General features: G+C 42.0%; 1 protein-coding gene across 1 annotated transcript in view; it reads left to right on the top strand.

Moving 5' to 3' along the window:
- LOC114584522 (von Willebrand factor D and EGF domain-containing protein-like) overlaps positions 1 to 14,026 on the top strand; it is a 193,440-nt gene that overhangs the window by 83,268 nt on the left and 96,146 nt on the right. The window lies entirely within an intron of this gene.

Here is a 14,026-nt window from a genome sequence, read left to right as displayed (position 1 = left end):
ATGCATGGTCCCCAGAGTGCAGCAAGATGCACATTTGTTAGGCAAAGCGACATGTCTTTACCTAGGCAAAGTCACCTGGTTGTTTGTCCAAAGGTGCTAGCAGTGTGGATTAAATAGGGTCCCCGTCCCCCCGAGAGCTGGTTGTTCAATGCCCCTGATTTTAAGGAACACCTTCTTTATGGGTGTCACATATTTAGTTGACAATAGTCAGATAGCACTTAAGGACACTCAAGTAAATCTGAGGAGGATGTGCTTGTGCCGTTAGGTTCCTTCATTCATCTTCCATGTGTTCAAGGTTCAGACAAACACAAATAGGCACCTTGTTGTAGACATGTGTAGTGAACAAGTGGACACTGAGGGAGTAGGGTCAGTGGCATGTGAAATGAAGGGGAAGTGCTAGCAGTGTGGTCCTACTTCCCTTTATCCACATGTACCTGGTCCACATGAATAGCTTATGATCAGGACTAGTATTCTTCTGCAGCCTAGGTTATTTCTAATATCAGCTTGACGGGGTGGTTCATAAATATACCCAGTATTTGAAACTCTTTCATTTGCTGGTGGTGCAGTTGAGAGAAATCAGAGGTTGGTTTTCTAGGTTTTTTTGTTTTTTCTTTGATATTACTTCTTGTTTCCAAACCCATGAGAATAGATCCACATTTTATGTCAAAGCAAGACCTATTAATTTAAACAGAAAAGCATGTTTCCCTGAGGAAAGCAGTGGGACAACAACAATTTAAAAATCTTTTTGGACCCATAACTTGAAATCAAGGGACAAACAAAAATGTGGATGGGCCCGTAATCACATTTGAATGCGCTAGAACTAAAATGTAGATTGTACCAACCCTTAAATACTCACAACTCAATGCAAAATTGTCCAGGTGGCCAGATTTATAATTATCATCAAACTGATATGGAAATTTAGAGACGAAAAGCAGTTACAAAATTTGGCAATACTCCAGGAAAATGTCACCCTTTAATGCTCCTTTCTAGTGTCATTAAAAGAAAAAAAACTCCCAACACCTGTAGAAGGTGCTTAAAATGTCATTACCTACTGTAATTAAATGGAGAATTCAATTATCATGGATAACAAATCAGGCTGGCCTGCAATTTGTGTACACTGACCATGGTAGCTTTTTTTTTTTTTTTTAATCATAACCAACAAGCACAACTTAGGAAGTTATATAGAGCTTCTGTAATACTCTGGGGAGCAATCGCAAAATAAAAGGTAATGAGGAGTAATAAGGACAAATTAGTTTCACTATGGTAATGACAATTTAAGAGCTTTCTGGGTGTGAATTTCAATTCCACTGTGGAATGTCCAGGAAAGAAGAGGCATCATAGGCAAAAAAAAAAAAAAAAAGCCAGAGTTATTAAATGTTTCATTTGCATCCTTTTCTTACTTTGACACATCACTTTACCTTGGGCTACTTAGTTCTCAAATCTATATTAGTGAAATCTTCCCCTACTTGGAATGCAAATATATCCATAAATTTACTATTTCTATGCTTGGAAAATATATATCCAACTGAATGTACATATTTTGGAGCCAAACCATATCCCCTATAGCAGTAGTTATATGAGTTGTGCTTAAAAAAAGATTTAAAAAGAATATTAACCATTTTCCAATGTTATCCTTCTAACATTAGACTGGATCCAGTTCTTCTATTGCATCTTAGATTAGAGGATGTTAATTTTAAACAAGTAAAAACATTAAGGCTGCAATCCTATACACACTTACCAGGGAATAAGGCCCACTTATGAATGGAGCTTTCTTTTGAATAGATCTTTTCAGGATAGCATGTTTCATAATCCCATTGGATTCAGCTAGCACCACAGACATGCAGAAAGTTTGGAATGAAGGCTTTATGTACAATCATAAAACAGATGGTAGACAAGACTGAAGGAAGATTGCTTTCTCTTCTCAGGATGTGGATAGGGGAGAATTTAACAAAATAAAACAAAACTTACAATGAGAGTCATGTGCAATGTGACTTGCAGAATGGGCCAGAGCCAAATGTAGGTTTGACCCATCAGTGATGAATGAAAGGTGTCTTTATTGTTAATACTTAGGCAGCATACGCAAGTGAAGCATTTCACAAAACTGTTGAGCTCCAATTCCACTTTGTAATGGAAGGGATCAGACACATCAGTTCATCCTGAACTGAACAAGACAGATTCTTAAAATGATGTACTGTTGCTTTGCCACCTATGTTCTGTGGTCATTAAGTGATAACACCTTATGGAAGCAAGCCAGGATAAGAACAATCACAATCCTGGAAAAGTCACTCAAAGATAGATGTGCATACCCATGCAGGACATAGAGTTGGTATTGGGAATTTGGCAGGTAGACAGAACCACCTTGATAATTGCGCCCAAGGTCTCACCTGATATTGACTGCCTATGAAAATACATTTCATGCATATTTCCTCTCATTATTTATACATGCATATATACATACATGGATATGCACACCATACATACATACATACATACATACACACACAAATTAAGCTCTTTGTGGAATGAAACTAACCAATGCTAATACCAGTCTGAGTACCCTACATTATGTAAGGCAATGGTATGCCCTTTTCCTTGATTTGGTTTGCCTATTTACTCATATACATTTTTGTTTATTTCTCTTTATTTTCCCCTTTTTATACCCCCACCCCTTTAAAGAACCAACTACTCTTCAGTTATTGGCATGGAAGGGATTATGAGTATAAGGGGTGGGTTGCAGGGGATATAGTAGTTAAAGGTGGGGGGGGGAGTGAACATTCAGGAATACGTTACTACTAATAATATTTTAAAAAAACATAGACAGACATAGTGGTGTGCTATGCTATATACAGAAATGACTTGGAGCCACTTTGCGCGCTGTAAAACTCCCATGCTGAATTGTGGTCAAATAATGTATCAGACATAAATGGAGCACGGCAGTGGGACCTACAATGTTACAGTGAATTCCCATCCTAAATATTTTGTGTATTGTACAGTGGTACCTCAGGTTACATACGCTTCAGGTTACAGACTCCGCTAACCCAGAAATAGTACCTCAGGTTAAGAACTTTGCTTCAGGATGAGAACAGAAATCGTGCTCCAGCGGCACGGCAGCAGCAGGAAGCCCCATTAGCTAAAGTGGTGTTTCAGGTTAAGAACAGTTTCAGGTTAAGAACGGACCTCCGGATTGAATTAAGTACTTAACCCGAGGTACCAGTGTATACCATACCAGTATTGCATATAGCATTAAAAGCAGGAGTTTGTAGTCCCCATTGTTTGGTCTGTGATTATAGACATCTGCCTCTGTTCCTAGAGCTGGCGAAACGTGAACATTTTGAAAAACAAAGAAAAACATCAATAGTGCCCTAGTTTCTATTGTTTTAGCTTCCATTACTTTCCATCCAAAGCACAAATCTGGCTGGATTGTAGCAGGTCTATTAGCTTGATAGATACAAAAGTCAATAGAAACTAAATTTAGAAAGGATATCAAATCTTTATCATAAGGGACCTGGGAGGCTGCATGGCTGTTGATCTATATTGTACCACCGCAAATCAAATAAGGGAGATTAGTCCTTTTGGTGATTAGTTTATTTGCTTTAATGCAAAGCAGTGAAAACAATTCTGTGAAACAAGCAGTTGGGAAAAAAGTCTTATTTTTAAGGCATCTAGGATTAACTAACACATGGCTTCACAAAAGAACGTGCTCTGATTTTAAGTGGCAAAACCATTCTCTAAAAAATACTATGTGCAGGCATGAAAAAGAAATTCAAACCTAGTGGGCTGAAAACACTGTAAAGGGAACATCCTCCTCTCCACCCCCTGCAATTCAAAATCGTCCTTTTAAAACATAAATACATTACCTGCCCAAACAATTTCAAAACAGCAACTATTCATAATAAATATTTGTTTGTAGATAATGAGATCATTTGTGTTTTAAATTATTCACAGTGAGCCATTTGTCCTGCATCAGTGTGCACACACAGTCCCTGCATGTAAATAATAATTCACTTAAATAGCTTAAAGTGACAGGAACTAAACATGGGTTCTTTAGTGCAGGGAGTTTTTCCTGTTGGTTCATACACTGGCAATTATCCATGAGCATGTTTTTCTTAAAGCAGCACACTGTCTTCTAGTCAGGTATAGTAAATCAACTGTCACCTGCCTACTCAGCCTCCAGATTTTCCTAACGCCTATCTTGCCTTGGCCTGTTGCAGGTCTTTTCTTGGAGCCCAGCTAGGGAGCCGTATACAACCCTGTTTAATAAACATATTGCTTTACCAACAGCTATGAATAATCAAGGTTCAATATGCAACAGAGATAACCTGTTTTGCAAAGCATTAACTTCAGAATTCTCATGTCCCCACCATTTACTACAGAGGCGGGGAACATCTGGCCTGCAGGAGTCTTTGACTGCCTGGGCATCCAGTTTGTTTCCCTAAAACTACACCACCTGCCTATCAGCTGATGTCACTGGCGATGTCAGCCAATGGGCTAGGGGACAGCCTTTAATTCTGCTTAGGCTGTATCACCCTGTTCCCAAAAGAAATCTCCCTGCCTTTCCTTTTAAACTCAATGTCACTGCGATCTTCAAGGGGCGGGAGACTCCCAAGCACTTTAGAAAGCTTCCCCTGAAGACAGGAAGTCTGAAAATGGCTACTGTAAAAATAGAAGCAGGAAGTAGTAGCAGTGGGAAATAACCAAAGTGCTCCTTCGACATTTCATATAGCAAAGCCATTTAAGAGGACACAAGAAGGAAAATGAAACCAGGAAGAGAGCTGAAGTTTTGAAGCTCAAGACTTCAGCAGTTAATCTGTTGAATGGTTGTTAACAGTATGTTACAGACGGAGCAGATGCAATCTGAACTGCAAGTGTACGAATAAGGCAGCTCAGCCAGAATTTCGGGTCAAGGGTTTTGATGCACTACCTGTAACAGGGCAGCTTTATGGGCAGCAAAGAACATAAATAGAGTACAAAGTGCCAGTTTGAAGCACTCCATGGGATGAATTTACCAAACATAAAGTTGTTTTTCAACTGTAAATGGCTTGCCAAGACAGCTTATCATAATGATGAATTTGCAGGTGTAGCCTCTGATTTGTGCACCATGGGAAGTTCTTTTGACATCAAGAGATAAAGAACGGCATGATGCCAACTTTGCTAGCACCACCGTGGCATTAAAGGCATTAAAGAGCATAGTGAATGAGTTGATCCAAGAGTAGCAGGGGATGCACTTTGAAAAGGCCAGGTAGAAATGCATACATAGGAACCAAGATGCAGAAGATTAATTTTCAGTCGTCAGCTGTAGAATTAGAGGAAGAGAGTCAAGTACCCACCTTGAAACAAGTAAGTCTGCTTATAGATTATGCCAAAGTCATCTTTCTGGGTCATTGTGAAAGGAGGAAAAGGTAAAGGTAAAGGTACCCCTGACCATTAGGTCCAGTCATGACCGACTCTGGGGTTGCGGCGCTCATCTCGCTTTATTGGCCGAGGGAGCCGGCGTGCAGCTTCTGGGTCATGTGGCCAGCATGACTAAGCCGTTTCTGACGAACCAGAGCAGCGCACAGAAATGCCATTTACCTTCCCGCTGGAGCAGTGGGAGTAGAATGATTGTGGGATTAGAATGCAGAGTCGAGGAGTCCAACAGGCTTCTTGGAAAGAAAAGGAAATAAACCTTGTGACAGCTGCTGGAAGTGGGGACACTAGAGGAGAAACCAGCCACTGTCATTAGTCTGTCCCAGAGGAACCTGCTGCTTCAGCAGGGCAGTATATTCTATTTTTCCTTCCATCACAGTCTCCTTTTGCTTTTTCTAGCAGAGAATCTTGGCTGGGTTGTTTGTTTGTTTGTTTGTTTGTTTGTTTGTTTGTTTGTTTGTTTTTGCCAGGGTTGGCATCTGCTGAATGGACCCCAAACCATTTCTGAAATATATACTGTGATCATGCTGTCATGTATTGCATTGTTAGAATTAGGACTGCTGAGATATAAACTGCTTTGAGCTCTTAGGAAGTAAAGCACCACGTGAATACCAAAGGCTCAATCAAACCCACACAGCTGGTATGTGAGGAATGATCTTGTAGGACATAACAGAGTTCTGTTCCTTGCCCTCTTCCACCTTGCTGGCCCCTTCAATTTGAATTCCTTGACAGAGCAGAGAGGGGTTGACTGGCCAAGGATAATGGAGGCCTTCCATCCCTTTAAACAGCCAGTCGCAGTGGGTGAGTACATGTATTCCACAGTGGGAGGGGAATGGAAGCAGGACTCTGTTATGTAAACAGCAGGAATGGGAAACCCAGCCCTCCAAATGCTGTCAGACACCATCAGAACCATCATGGTCAATGATCAGGGATTATGGGAGTTGTAATACAGAAGCCTCTAGTAAACCCTAGATTCCCCACTCCCTGTTTCATAGGCTTTCTCTCCATTTAAAATATTCCTAATAGTATTCCTGAGCTGCCGTATCTGCTGCTAAGGGGACTGTGTATAATAAGCAGCAAGCAAGGCATTCCCTTTTGCACACTCTTTTTCTTTTCTTTTTACACACACTTTAATTGCTATTTGTCCTTTTAATGTGATTATACACATTAATGTGTCAACAAAATTCTGCACCGTTTCATTAAAGATGACATGAAAGTTGAGGAACCTCAAATTTATCTATCCACATTTAAGGGGGGGAAATGCCATCAACACACTTAAGGTCAAGCACTGTTCCTGGGACAACTGGGTAGTATGACCTGAAACAACAGAGTTCAGTACTCCCTGCCCACCCTGTAATGTAGCAATTAGAACATTAACTTAAATACTATGTCAGATTTGCTTACAGTACATTACACTACAAGTCCAGCAATAGCTGATTTTCCTTTCCTGTTGGCACAGTCTTTAAAAGACACCTATAGGGTGGTTAAAGGTAAAGGGACCCCTGACCTTCAGGTCCAGTCATGACCGACTCTGGGGTTGCGGCGCTCATCTCACTTTATTGGCCGAGGAAGCCGGCGTACAGCTTCCGGGTCATGTGGCCAGCATGCCTAAGCCGCTTCTGGCAAACCAGAGCAGCACATGAAAATGCCGTTTACCTTCCCGCCACAGCGGTACCTATTTATCTACTTGCACTTTGACATGCTTTTGAACTGCTAGGTTGGCAGGAACAGGGACCAAGCAACTGGAGCTCACCCCGTCGCGGGGATTCGAACCGCCGACCCTCTGATCGGCAAGTCCTAGGCTCTGTGGTTTAACCCACAGCACCACCCGCATCCCTTATAGGGTGGTTAGACGCATGGAATAGAGGTTTCACATCTCCTTAAAAATTGTGTGGGTGAAGGAAAGTTGGTAGGCACAGAGTACGCATGGGAAGGAATCTAGATGGGTGATATTCCTTCTTATGCACAGCTGGAGCTCTCTCCTGCCTTGCCATCCTAAGCATCTATAATTCATTTCTCTTATTTCTCAGGTACGTAGTTGTAATTATGCAGATACCTCTGGTCCATGAGCAGAATAAGATTCAGATGAACATCTGGGACATGGGTGGGCAACCTTCTTCAGCTCAAGGGCTGCTTTCTCTCACAGTCAACCTTCCAGGGTCCACATGCCAGTGGTGGGTGGAATAGACAAAAAGATGGGTGGAGCAATGGGTGTGATTCATACCTTTTTCTTTCTTTCTTTTTACACAGTAGAGTACATTCCACCCATACAAAAGTCAGTGGTTTATACACACCCACCCTCCCACCCACCTCTCCATCTGGGAAAGTGAGAGGTATTATGACAGAGCAAGGACACATTGCAAGCACTCTAGAAGGGTGCAGAGCATGACCTGTTGATCTGCAGAGACTTCTAAAGGCCCAGAGAGCTGCATTTGGCACCTGAGCCTGAACTTACCCACCCATGGAATAGAGGAAACAGGTTGTAGGTGGAGTCCAGATGTCAGAATGGTTTTTAAAGACAATGGGTATGGGGTTTTTTTTGCAAAACAATGCTTATCAGCAGAACCTGTTCCAAACAGGCATGGGATGGGGTGTTCTGTACAGCTCTGCTTTCCACTACACTAACAATGACAATTCTCAATTAATTGTACATTATGACCATTTCAATACATGTTGAAAACATGCCTGAGAATGAAAAGTAGGGACCTGGTACATTTCCAGTGCACTTCACATATGGCAATGCCTGTGCTTAAAAACAATCATATTCCCTAGAACAATGGGAGAAGGTCATTACAGAGGGCAACATCCCTGAGACTGTCAAGGCTGCAAAGCACAGGTTTCAGAAGGATCCAACTGGCATGAGGGTTCATTATACAAGCAGGCATCACTCTTAGACTGTTGACCCCAACCAGTCTCAACAGGCTACCAGAGCAATTGCAAGAACTCTTAAACAGACCCTACTGTCACAGTACGTAGAAAATGTTTTATTGAAGCTCCAGTTCTGCAGTGCACTCACAGGCTAAAGATGCTTCCCTAATTTGTTAGGAAAGGCTTTATAGACTCCAAAATGTAGCAGGGTCACGTCCCACTAGAACATGCTTTTCTGCTTTCTGAAGAAACCATTGGAGCAGAGAGTGTGAAGGCTGCATTTTAGCATTCAGCCGATACCAAGGTGTCTGCATTCATCACTTTTGACCAGAGTGCAGAAATCCACCAGGTTCCAATTTAAGTTGGAAACACCTGTTGGTACGTACTCAGTCTGTACTTATTACTGCAGGATGCCTTCCATGCGCACCACAGTACTGGAAGAATAGATTTGTTGCTCTGGCCTTGATATCTGAAATATTTTACATATTTGTATGGCCTACTGAAAAACATATGCATACATATATAAATATCTTGTATCAGATAGGCAGTAGAAATATCATCATCATCATCAACCTTTATTACGGTCCAGAGACCCAACAAATCATTACAAAGCAGTACACAATTCATACAGCCTACCTCCAAGTTAAACAAGCATTTTGTTTAGAATATAGGGATCATTTGTTCTTGCAACCACCGATAAAAACTTTGCCACTGCTAATGTTCTAGCATTTGTCCAGTCTTCCAGTAGGAACCTGACATAGTGAGCCTCTAATTTTCCCGGGAAAGGTACCAGCAAGGGTAGTATCAGTTCAGCCCTGGCTTGCTCATATTTTGCACAATGCAACAAAATATGTTTTATGGAATCAATGTCTTGAGCTCACGAGCAAAGTCTCTCCTGGTAGGGAACTCCTCTCAACCTGCCATCCAACACTGCAGAAGAAAAGAAATTTAGTCTGGCTTTGGTGAAAAGCCTTCGATAGTTTGGTGCTGTCAGGTTTTTAATGTAAGATGTTAACTTAAGGACATACCCATATTGTACTCCTACTGCCAACGGACTACAGACTGCGTGTGATCGAGATCGCAAGTCACTGTGTGCATTATCCCATAATCTTTGCTTTAACATCTTTTGGGCGCCTTCATAACCCAGGTAATACAGTTGGGGGGGGGGGGAGAGAGAGACCAATAGAGGTGGCTTTTTTAGCCATGGTTCTCTGCCATTTGCTGACAAAGATCCTTTCAAGATGGCGTCGTTAGTAGAAATGTAAACAATACAAATATAAAAGCACATGAAACCCAGTACAAGCACACAGGGGCGTAGGGTGGGGGACCTGGGGGGTTGCCCCTCTCCTTGGCTGGGCAGCACCATGTGAGGATGTTGCCAAGGCAGCATTCTTGCGGGCCCAGCGGGCTCCCTCTGTGCCCCACCACCCTCAGGGCACACCCTGCACGCCCAACCCAGGTGGCAGGAACATACGCTCTGCTGCTGAAAACACAGTAACATAAAAACAGTGTCAGCACTGGGATAAAAGGTAAAGGTAAAGGTACCCCTGCCCGTACGGGCCAGTCTTGACAGACTCTAGGGTTGTGCGCCCATCTCACTCAAGAGGCCGGGGGCCAGCGCTGTCCGGAAACACTTCCGGGTCACGTGGCCAGCATGACATCGCTGCTCTGGCGAGCCAGCGCAGCACACGGAAACGCCGTTTACCTTCCCGCTAGTAAGCGGTCCCTATTTATCTACTTGCACCCGGGGGTGCTTTCGAACTGCTAGGTTGGCAGGCACTGGGACCGAACAACGGGAGTGCACCCCGCCGCGGGGATTTGAACCGCCGACCTTTCGATCGGCAAGCCCTAGGCGCTGAGGCTTTTACCCACAGCGCCACCCGCGTCCCCAGCACTGGGATAAAACAGAACAAAAAGAGGGGTCTCTGATGTAAGAAACTAAAGCAAAATACGAACCTAATACTTTTCAGGAAGGCCCCAGCAAACCTGTACACAGCAACACAAACTATGATGCTGCTGCAATGCAGTTTTTATAAATTAAAAGGCCTGAAAGAATAAAAAGGTTTTTGTCTGGCACCTAAAGGCATTAATCAAGATGCTAAGATAATCCAGGGAGGGCATTATTTAAGGGTCTCTGAAGCGACCCTTTCCCTGACCACCATCTTTCTCATTCCATTAGGTGCAGGTACATGTGGCAGAAGGCAACTTTCAGGCAAAATAGTCACAACTCATTTAGGGCTTTAAAGGTATGGCCAACCTTCTGAGTTTAGCCTGGTAATGAATTGGAAGCCAACATGAGATTTTAAAAATTGTGCCTTTTTAAGCACCAGCTTCTGGAATTGACTACCCAGGTGAGAGCAGAACCAATGTACAGTGGTACCTCGGGTTAAGTATTTAATTGATTCCGGAGGTCCGTCCTTAATCTGAAACTGTTCTTAACCTGAAGCACCACTTTAGCTAATGGGGCCTCCTGCTGCTGCCGTGCCACCGGTGCACGATTTCTGTTCTCATTCTGAAGCAAAGTTCTTAACCCGAGGTACTATTTCTGGGTTAGCGGAGTCTGTAACCCGAAGCGTATGTAACCTGAAGCATATGTAACCCGAGGTACCGCTGTAATGCAATACCTCCAAAGCCTAACCCAGACAACCTATTTAGGTACTAAAAACTGCTGAAAGGTTCAACAGGATCAGCAGGGTAACAACTACCACCCACTCAAACACATTGTCTAGGAAGGGGATGTTTGCAACCAGCCAATAGTAGTTCATCATGCTTTGCAGAAATAACTCAGTGGGACCTAACACTACAAGCTGTGGCTGACTGTGATTTGTAAATTCCAAAAACTTGGAAATTCTAGAGGGAATAGTAGGCAGTGCTATTAAAACCTCATGAAAAACATAATGAAGCCTTTATTTTTATGCGCTACCCATCATTTATCAAAACTGCTCATCCTGCCTTCCTAATAGTGTTGTGTATTACACGACTACTGAACTAGCTGATGAATGCTGATAAGCAGGAAACTGGCTCTTTGTAAATACAATATTGTTGTTTAATGATGCTGTTAATACTACTGATGGCTCTTAAAAAACAACAGCAGAAAACAAGGGAAACAAAAGAAGTGCTTTGCAGTGGTAGAGCACATTCATGTTGCTTCTTGGATCTATTTATCCCATGTGGGGAATTCTTACTCTTTCATTAAGATGACTAGCCAGTCAGGTGGGCTTACAAGAGGGAATGAGAGGACATCTAGGAAGCAGCTAGTACTTGCAAAAGGGGTACTATTAAATGTTTAAGGCATCAATCCTAGACCAACCTACCTGGGAATACGGATCTGCCAATGTTGGTATTCTGTTTCTCATTTTTCAACTCTTTGTTCTTCACATTTTGCAGCAATATGCATTCTTCAAAAAATCCTCATGGAAATTCATCGGCATTTTTTGGGTGGATTTCTCCTAATTTTCATATGATGTTTTGATTTAGTACTACCTTTGCAAGCAGATTTCCCTAATATAACTAATGTTTGTATGTTAATTTTCACCAGTATCTTCTTTTTTTATGAAAACTTTTCCCTAATACATGCATTTTTTTTGAAACATTGTTCGGTTGAAAAAATGCATTGCAAAATTCTGACAAGTGCGGATTACTGAGGATTGCTATGTTTCTGTTTGAATATTCTTTTGGAAAGTGCACATTCAGTTTAAATCTGCTCCAAGCCTAATTTCTTCTCCACCACAAGCTGGCAGTAAGCCCCACTGAACTCCATCGGATTTACTTCTGAGTAGACATTTAGAGATGTTCAAAGATACAATCATTCATCTGTTTGCTTGTTTGTTTTTACAAGGGAAGGAAGGTATACATACGTGCTTGGAATATATCAATGATTTAGATTGTAGTCCTCAACATACTAATAAATTAGCACATTCAACAATGTAGATCTTTCGTCCACTCAATCTGCTGAAGTCTGTCCTTGCATGCAGGGAAAGTCTGTAACTCACAGAGGGTTTGAGACCCATCAGCTACCCTCACCTGGTTCAGCTGGTCAGTCTAAGCCATTTCCCGGGATGTGGCCTCTGTCACATGCTGACAGCTTCTAGGAGCCACAGGTGAGAGTTGAGTGCAGGGTGGGGACCAAAGGTAGACAAACTACCCCGAAGGAGGACAACAAGTCCCCCACCAGAGGTACTACCCCTCCTCTAACATCCCATACATCCCGATGAGAAAGAACAAATGAGAAAATCCTGCCTTCACAAATACCGCAAAGCAGATATGCAATATCACTTATTTTATTTTGCAGTATGGAACTAATAGCATTTTTGTGTGTGTGTGCAGTCCTGCAAGACTTCATTTTGAATTTATTAGTGGCTGCTAGAATGACCTTTGCCAAAACCTGGAAGGCTCAAGCAGCTTCCCATCAAAATCACAACAGTTACAGAAGGTAGAGGAGCAATGCATTTTGTTAGGGTGACAGGTTATGAAAGGGCTCCTACTAAATTCACAACATTAAAGCTGCAATCCTACACACACTTACCTGGAGGCCAGGCCCAGTGCAGTCGGCAAGGGCTTACTTCTGAGTATTGGACTATATTGCATAAAAGCCTCGATATCCAGCTAAATCATATATAATAAATCAACCACCAGTAAGTGATAAAGACTGTAAACAATCACATCCATGTATCATTTGATTTTGATAACAGTTTGAATTTAGAAATTAATGTGTAATATATTTATAGTCAAGGTGTTAAAGTTGAAGGGAAACTCCCTATAGGAATAACTTGAATAATTGTTATAATAGTTCTGTAATAGTCACAATGTTGATTTAAAAAAAGAAAAATTCCTTTTATTTTTATTTAAAGCATACCCCAAGATCTGTGCTGGTTGCAATCCTGTGAAAATATATAGTAAACGTAAAGGGACCCCTGACCATTAGGTCCAGTAATGACCGACTCTGTGGTTGCGGCGCTCATCTTGCTTTATTGCCCGAGGGAGCCGGCATACAGCTTCAGGGTCATGTGGCCAGCATGACTAAGCCGCTTCTGGTGAACCAGAACAGCGCACGGAAATGCCGTTTACCTTCCCGCCAGAGCGGTACCTATTTATCTACTTGACTTTGACGTGTTTTCGAACTGCTAGGTTGGCAGGAGTGAAAATATATACAACAGGATTAAAAAAAAAAAGAACAAAAAAAATCACATTTAAATTGTACCTGGTTTCTATATGTTCTTTGTTTCTTTGTTTAAAGCACAACACATATATTCCACTCTTCATTGAATATTTTCAAACCCAGACTGGGGAGCAGTAAATCAAAACAATAAAACATATATAGAAAAATTACAATATATAAAAATTACAAAATTGTAAAAAGACCCATTACATAAAAAGAAATTAACAGGTGCATCACAAGGCAAACATTAGAATTCCCAGTTTAAACCAAATTCCTGGGTAAAGACAAAATAACATTCAACACTCTGAACTAAATGGTCTCAATGACAACCCCATTCCATCTCTCACCTGTGAGCCCACTCACTCCTCCTGTGTCTCATACAAAGAGGGGTCCACTCTGCACCAACAGACTCTCACTCTGCAGCTTCTGAACAAAGTGAAACCTTTCGCATCCACTCTCCAACTCACCCAGACTCTTACCTGCATCCACAGAAAGAACCCCCACTCCCCTTGCATAATAGCAACAGAGCAAAAGAGCAGGAAGGTAGCAGTAGCCCACAGCTGGTGTTTCTCTCTTGTTCTTGGTTTTGAAAAT

The sequence above is a fragment of the Podarcis muralis genome, chromosome 1, assembly GCF_964188315.1.
Source record: "Podarcis muralis chromosome 1, rPodMur119.hap1.1, whole genome shotgun sequence".
Lineage (NCBI taxonomy): Eukaryota > Metazoa > Chordata > Lepidosauria > Squamata > Lacertidae > Podarcis > Podarcis muralis.
Note: the sequence above shows the minus strand (reverse complement) of the source record. Positions and strands in the feature narration are given on the sequence as shown.